Here is a 7,723-nt window from a genome sequence, read left to right as displayed (position 1 = left end):
AATCTGTCAGAAAACATTACATATTCTATTTTTGCATTTATATCAAATTCTAGAAAAGGCAAGACTATAGTGAATAATGTTCAATATTGTAGCAAGGGGCACCATTTTATTCAGTTTTAAAAGTCCTTCACTTCCCATTACTTTCAGGCTGAAGCCTCAACTCATCATATCCAAGAACTTCTTTGACCTGGTCCTCATTTCCCTCTCTCGGTCTCACTCAGTCAGTCAGCAAACATTTTCCTGACATACACTGTGTGCTAGTCCCTGTGCTATGCACTGAGGGTGCATTTTAGAGCTAGAATAAGTGTTTTCAAATCTCAGTTTCCAATTGTTCATTGTCAGTACAAAGACACATAGTTAATCTTTGTATACTGATCCTGTTTCCTATGACCTTGCTCAACTCGCTTATTAGTTCTAGGAGCTTTTAAAATTGATTTTATGGGATTTTCAATCATGTCATATAAAAATTGAGTTTTGTTTATTCTTTCCAATTATTTTATCTTTCTTTTATTTCTTCCTTATTGAACTGGCTAAAATTCTTAGTACAGTGTTAAATAAGTGCAGATATCTTTGTCTTTTTCCAGAACTTAGGGGGAAATACGTTAGTCTTTCAAGATTAAGCATAATTATAGATGTAGTATCTTTGTAGATGCCCCCGGTGAGGTCGAGGAAGTTCCCTTGTACTGCCAGTTTGCTGATAGTTGTTTTTTTCCGTATATTTACTTTGTGTTGAATCTGTTAATGTTGTGGAGTTCCTGCACTGCCAAAACCGTGCCTGAGACTTCCAAGAAATTGTACAATGGACAGCCTCATTTACCCATCACACAGTATATAAAAACTTGATTCATGTCCATTTTCATAATTTCACAATATTTTAAAAAGTGGTAAAAAGAGTTGGAATTTTAAATCTGCAGCAGGTGTCCAGATTTCTAGTACAGAATGCCATTAAATAACATCTCCACATATTCATCTAAGTTCATTCCTCAAATACATAGCACCCAACAAGATTTTGCTGGAAAAGATACATTCTTTTGAGGGAAAATATGTTGCTCAATGTCCAAGAGATTATTTGTTAAGGTTTTTGGTTCCCAAATGAAATCTTCAGTTTAACCAAGAATCCCTGTTTCTCTTTGAATCATTCAACCTTTCCTTGGCTCAGCTACTTGCCCAAACAGATCAGAAGGCAGGTATCCTTCCTGCCACCTCAAATAATGCCAACATGATTGCCCAGAAGTGGTTGACAGATCCTGTCAGGGGACACAGGAACCTTCCTCGGAGTCCAATTCCTGTATTGCCACTTTCATCAAGACTGAACACAACTAGTGCAGCAAATATGAGGTAGTCAATCCTTACAAAGGCTCAAAAAGATTTTGAACTGTCCATTGGCTGGAGTTGTTTTTTGGTTTTTATATTTCCAGGGTACTCATGAAAGACAGTGCTGAATCTATTTCACACATTTATATAACAGTGAAAATTCCCCTAAATCCAATAGACATAAAGAGCAGTTGTGACAGTTTAAACATCCACAACAGGGCCGATCACTTATACCGAGGGATCTGCATCAGTTGCTGTAGATCCGGCAGAGATCAGATAATCGATGACTGTTCATGGTGGTTGGCTGTGGTCTAGTTACCTTAGAAGGGTTAGCAACGACCGTACCTGAATGTCTGCGTGTGGCTGCTTTTCTGATTTTCAAGCCCAGCATACGCGTTGTCTAGCTGAAGTTTAAGGGCCTGCTTTTTGAAACCTCCTCCATTCCCCTATGTTTGTGACTTACTACTTCAAAGCTCTTCACTTCTTGGTCCCTCCAGCTTTCTACAGGCTGGCAGGGGCAGCAGGGAGGGGACTGCGGGCCGCTGTCGGTTCCCGCCGGTTCTCTTGTTTTCCCTGTTGAGGTTAACCCGGCCCGGGAGGCTTACACACACCCCTGGTCATCAGTGGTTCTGGGGTTTCTGTAACAATTCCGGGAGCAGGAGGAGCTTGCACCAGAGCTGTTTTATTCCAGGGACCTGAAGATTTCTCTACACCACCAGCACCTCCACCTTCTTCCCAGCTGCCGCCTGGATCTTCTCTCCTTCCATCGTCATCTCCTTCCTTTGCACTTATTTCCGCTGCCCGGACTCGGAGGCCGCTGTGTTCACCCTCTTTCTGCTCAAATTCTTTCCACTCACCTTCACACTTCCTCAGGGCCCTGGAGCCCGGGGAGCGAGGTCCCCGCACCCGCAGACCCGCCGTCGCCCGGCTGCTCCGCCTCCTTCTCCGTCTCCTTGCCCCTCTCAGGGAAGGAGTCGTCCAGGCTCCGTCCTCCTCGGCCGGGAGCGGGGGGCCGGCGGCGGGCATGGTGCGGCGGGACGGGCGGCTCCCCCGGGTGCTGCCGGGCAGTGGGACAGTCCGCCCTGGGCTTCGCGCCGCTGCTGCCGCCACAGCCCACCCGGGCTCCGCTGCTCCCGCCCGCGGGACAGGATCCAGTCCCTTGACTTTTATACTATTAATGTGTCCTCTCACTATGTTCCAACTTATGTATCCATCTTCCAGTTTGTCATATCTACTTGAATAGTTAAAATAGTTAATAGCCACCTACACTTAATATGCCGAAGAAGAGCTCTTAGTTCCATTCCCTTCAATTAATCCTTCCCACAATCTTCCCTATCTCAGTAAATGTTGCTCAAACCAAAAGCTTAAAAGCCATTCCTAATTCTTTCCATTTTCTCATTCTCTATATTCTATCCATCTGCAAGTCCTGGCACTCTATCTCCAAAGTATATCTTAAATCCAATCAGCTTCTCTCCATCTCCACTGTTATTCCTGTATTAGTCAGGGTTATCTAGGGAAACAGAACACCAGGAGATATCTATAAATATTAAAAATTTTTATTAGAATTGTCACATGTGACTGTGGGGATAGGCAAGTTCAAATTCCACAGGGTAGGCTGCAAGCTGGCAATTCTGATGAAGGCTTTCAATGAATTCCCCAGGAGAAGTTGGCTTGCTGAAGTAGAGATGGAAATTCTCTCTTCTGACTGCCAAAATAATTGCTTCTCCTTTTAAAGACTTCAACTGATTGGATCAGACTTCTCTCATTGTTGAAGGCAATCTCTTCAGTTGATTGTAGATGTAATCAACCATAGATGTAATTAACTTACTGATGATTTAACTCCACAAAAGATCCTCACAGTAACAATCAGGCCAGTGCTTGCTTGACCAAATAACTGAACACCAAAACCTGGCCAAGTTGACACATGAACATAACCATCACAACTTCCTTCATCCCATAACCTCTTAACTGATCCTTTTTCTTCCATTCCTACAGTCCATTTTCCATACAACAGCTACCATGATCTTTCAAAAACATAAATCAGGTCATATTAATTCCTACCTTTAATGGCCCATGTAGGCCTTCACCATGGCCTGGGCAATGAAGGAATAGAAGATTGCCATCATTACAGAAAGATCAACTGCACAGCACTGACTTAGCCTGTGTGGCTCCCACCCGCCTCTCTGAGATCATATCCTATCACTCTCCTCTTCAATTACTATACTTCATCTCCACTGCTCTTCTTTCTTTCTTTTTTTTTTTTGAATGCACCAAAACATTCCCATCTTAGGATCTTTGCTCTTGATATTCCCTCTGCCTTCAATACTCTATCCCCAAATCGTCATTGAGGTTTTCTCTATCATACATGCTAAATCAGTGCTGCGTAATAGAACTTTTTGCAATGCTAGAAATATTCAGATCTGCACTGTTCAATACTATGGCCACTAATTACATGTGGTTACTGAGCACTTGAAATGTGGCTAGTGAGACTGAGAAACTGAATCATTTAATTTAATTAATTTATATTTAAATAACTATAGGGGCTAGTAGATCCTCTATTGAACCATGAAGGCAAATTACCTCCATGCCGTTCTCTATTAAAATACCCTATTTTATTTTCTTCAAGGCACTTTTCTCTAGGTGAAATAATCTTGTTCATTTATTTATTAATTTTCCACTTTTATCTACAAATGTTGGCTCTGTGAGAGCAGAAGCCTTAAGTATCTACTACACAGTTCACCATTCAATACTTAGCACCTAGAATGGTGTCAGAGACATGGTAGGCACTTGATAAACATTTATCAACTGATAGATAAAGTAGCAGATCAGCAGTTCCCAAAATGTGGTCTGCAGACTTCTGAGGGTCCCTAGACCTTTTCAGGGAATTCATAAAGTCAAGGCTATTTTTGTAATTATGCTATTTTTCTTGGTTTGCCTGGGCTGCTATCATAAATACCACACAATGTACTGGCTTAAACAACAAGCATTTATTGGCTCACAGTTTCAGAGGCCCAAAGTCTCACATCAAGATATCAGCAAGGCTTGATTTCTCCCTCAAGACTGTAGCATTCTGGTGCTGGCTGCCAGTGATCCTTGGGGTTCCTTGGATTTTTCATCACATGGTGATGTCTTCTTTCTTCTGCTCTTCTGGTTTTCTGCTGACTTCTGCTTTCTGGCTCCTTATAAAGCCTCCAATAATCTGGATTGAGACCCACCCTCATTCAGTTGGGCCACAGCTTAACTAAAAACAATATCTTCATGCCTCGAATTGCTAAAAATATTCTAAAAAAGAAAAATGAAGTGGGAGAACATACACTCCCTGACTTTGAAGCTTATTATAAAACCACAGTAGACAAAACAGCATGGTACTGTCACAAAGATAGAAATATTGATCAATGGAATAGAATTGAGAATTCAAAGATAGATCTCCAGCTCTACAGTCGACTGATCTTTGATAAGGCCCCCAAAACTGCTGAACTGGGACAGAACAGTCTATTCAACAAAAGGGGCTTGGAGATCTAAATATCCATATCCAAAAGAATGAAAGAGGACCCCTACCTCACATCCTACACAAAAATTAACTCTAAATGGATTAAAGACCTCAATATAAGAGACAGTACCATAAAACTCCTAGAAGATAATGTAGGAAACACCTTCAAGACCTTGTATTATGAGGTCACTTCATAGACCTTACACCCAAAGCACAAGCAACAAAAGAAAAAATAGATAAATGGGAACGCCTCAAACTTAAAACCTTCGGTACCTCAAAGGAGTTTGTCAAAAAAGTGAAGAGGCAGCCAACTCAATGGGAAAAAATATTTGGAAACCATGTATCTGACAAAAGACTGATGTCTTGCATATATAAAGAAATCCTACAACTCAACAACAATAGTACAGACAGCCCAATTTTTAAAGGGGCAAAAGATATGAAAAGATAGTTTTCTGAAGAGGAAATACAAATGGCCAAAAAAAAAAGTTCAGCTTCACTAGCTATGAGGGAGATGCAAATTAAGACCACAATGAGATATCATCTCACACCATTTAGATTGCCTGCCATTAAACAAACAGGAAACTACAAATGCTAGAGAGAATGTGGAGAAATTGGAACTCTTGTTCATTACTAGTGGGACTGTATAATGGTACAGCCACTCTGGATGACAGTCTGGCAGTTCCTTAAAAAACTAGATATAGAATTACCCTTTGATCCAGCAATCACACTTCTTGGTATATACCCAGAAGATCTGAAAGCAGTGACATGAACAGATATCTGCATGCCAATGTTCATAGCAGCAATACTCACAATTGCCAAGAGATGGAAACAACTCAAATGTCCTTCAACAGATGAGTGGATAAACAAAGTGTGGTATATACACACGATGGAATACTACGTGGCTGTAAGAAGGAACAATGTCGTGAAACATATGACATGGATGAATCTTGAAGTGAAATAAGCCAGGCATAAAAAGAGAAATACTGTATGTTACCACTAATATGAAAAATGTAAAATAAATCTTTTATATTGTAGAATGTAGGGGACCTAGTGATAGCAAATAGTGAAGGGGGAACGATAATCTAATAAGAACAGATAAGTTATGGAGGGTAAACTTAATGTTATGGGAATGCTCAGGAACAATTATGGTTTGTTAATTTCTGGGGGTGTTCTAGTTTGCTAATACTGCCAGAATGCAAAACACCAGAGATGGACTGGCTTTTATAAAAGGGGGTTTATTTGGTTACACAGTTACAGTCTTAAGGCCATAAAGTGTCCAAAGTAACACATCAGCAATCGGGTAACTTTACTGGAGGATGGCCAATGGTGTCCAGAAAACCTCTGTTAGCTGGGAAGGCACGTGACTGGCATATGCTCCAAAGTTCTGGTTCTGAAATGGCTTTCTCCCAGGACATTCCTCTCTAGGCTGCAGTTCCTCAAAAATGTCACTCATAGTTGCACTTGGGGTATTTGTCCTCTCTTAGCATCTCCGGAGCAAGAGTCTGCTTTCACTGGCGGTCTTCAAAATGTCTCTCATCTGCAGCTCCTGTGCTTTCTTCAAAGTGTCCCTCTTGGCTGTAGCTCCTCTTCAAAATGTCACTCACAGCTGCACTGAGTTCCCTTTGCCCGTCAACTCATTTATATGGCTCCATTGATCAAGGCCCACCCTGAAAGGGTAGGGCCACACCTCCATTGAAATATCTCATCAGAGTTATCACCTACAGTTGGGTGGGGTGCATTTCCATGCAAATCTAATCAGCACCAAAACATCTGCCCCACAAGACTGCATCAAAGAATATGGCTTTTTCTGGGGGACACAATACATTCAAACTGGCACAGGGGGGTGTGGTAGGAACAAGTTCACAGAAATGTAGTTATTTTAGGTTATTTGTTTTTCTTATTCCTTTGTTGGGTTATAGTCTGTTTACTTTCTTGGGGTAGGGTAGGAACATGTTGGAAGCAATGTAGTTATTTTAGGTTATTTGTTTTTTTCTTATTCCTTTGTTTTGGTTTTGTTTGAAATGTTTTTTATTGTTTGTTTTTTAATTTTTTGATAAAGTTAAAAAAATGAGTGTAAAAAAATAAATGAACAACGTGGGGAGGAGGGGAATGGAATGTTTTGGATGTTCTTTTTTGTTCTAGTTTTGTTTTATTTTTTGGAGTGATGAGGATGTTCAGGGATTGATTGTGGTGATCAATGCACAACTATGAACAGCTGATTGTACACTTTGAATGATTGTATGGTATGTGAATATATCTCAATAAAATTGCATTAAAAATGACTGCATAGTCGTTTACTATACAGATACAGAATAATTTAAGCAATTGTATTAGTTAGGATTCTCTAGGGAAACAGAATTAACAAGAAATATCTATAAATATAAGATTTTATATCATGCAACTGTGGGTATGCATGAGTCCAAATTCTGTAGGGCAGACAGCAAACTGGCAACTCCAATGAAGATGTTCGATGAACTCCTCAGGAACAAACTGGCAACTTTGATGAACTCCTCAGGAAACACTTCACTGGTTAGCTGAAGAAGTGAAGATCCTCTATCTGTCTTGCTTAAAAGTCTTCAACTGATTGGATTAAATCCAGCTGATTGCATTCTCTCATTGTGGAAGACATGCCCTTCATTGATGTAATCAGTCACAGCTACAGCCAATTGACTGACTATTTAATAAACCAGCCTTCTGGTTTATTAACCAGCCACAAATGTTCTTGCAGTAAGGTTAGGCCAGTGCTTGCTTGACCAGACACCTGGGTACCATCACCTGGCCAAGTTGACACATGAACCTAACCATCACAGTCCACCCCTTGTCAACTTGGCAGTTATACACAGCACCTTAAACCATACTTTATATCTAAGTAGAGAAAAATAACAGACATATATTTCACCTAACAATACTCCACTGTCC

The 7,723-nt window shown here is 40.6% G+C and overlaps 1 pseudogene; it reads right to left on the bottom strand.

The window, feature by feature from the left end:
• Positions 1-1,344: 1,344 nt before the first annotated feature.
• Positions 1,345-3,900, bottom strand: LOC119514307 (annotated as a pseudogene).
• Positions 3,901-7,723: the final 3,823 nt, after the last annotated feature.

Source organism: Choloepus didactylus, chromosome 2 (genome assembly GCF_015220235.1).
Source record: "Choloepus didactylus isolate mChoDid1 chromosome 2, mChoDid1.pri, whole genome shotgun sequence".
Classification (NCBI taxonomy): domain Eukaryota; kingdom Metazoa; phylum Chordata; class Mammalia; order Pilosa; family Megalonychidae; genus Choloepus; species Choloepus didactylus.
Note: the sequence above shows the minus strand (reverse complement) of the source record. Positions and strands in the feature narration are given on the sequence as shown.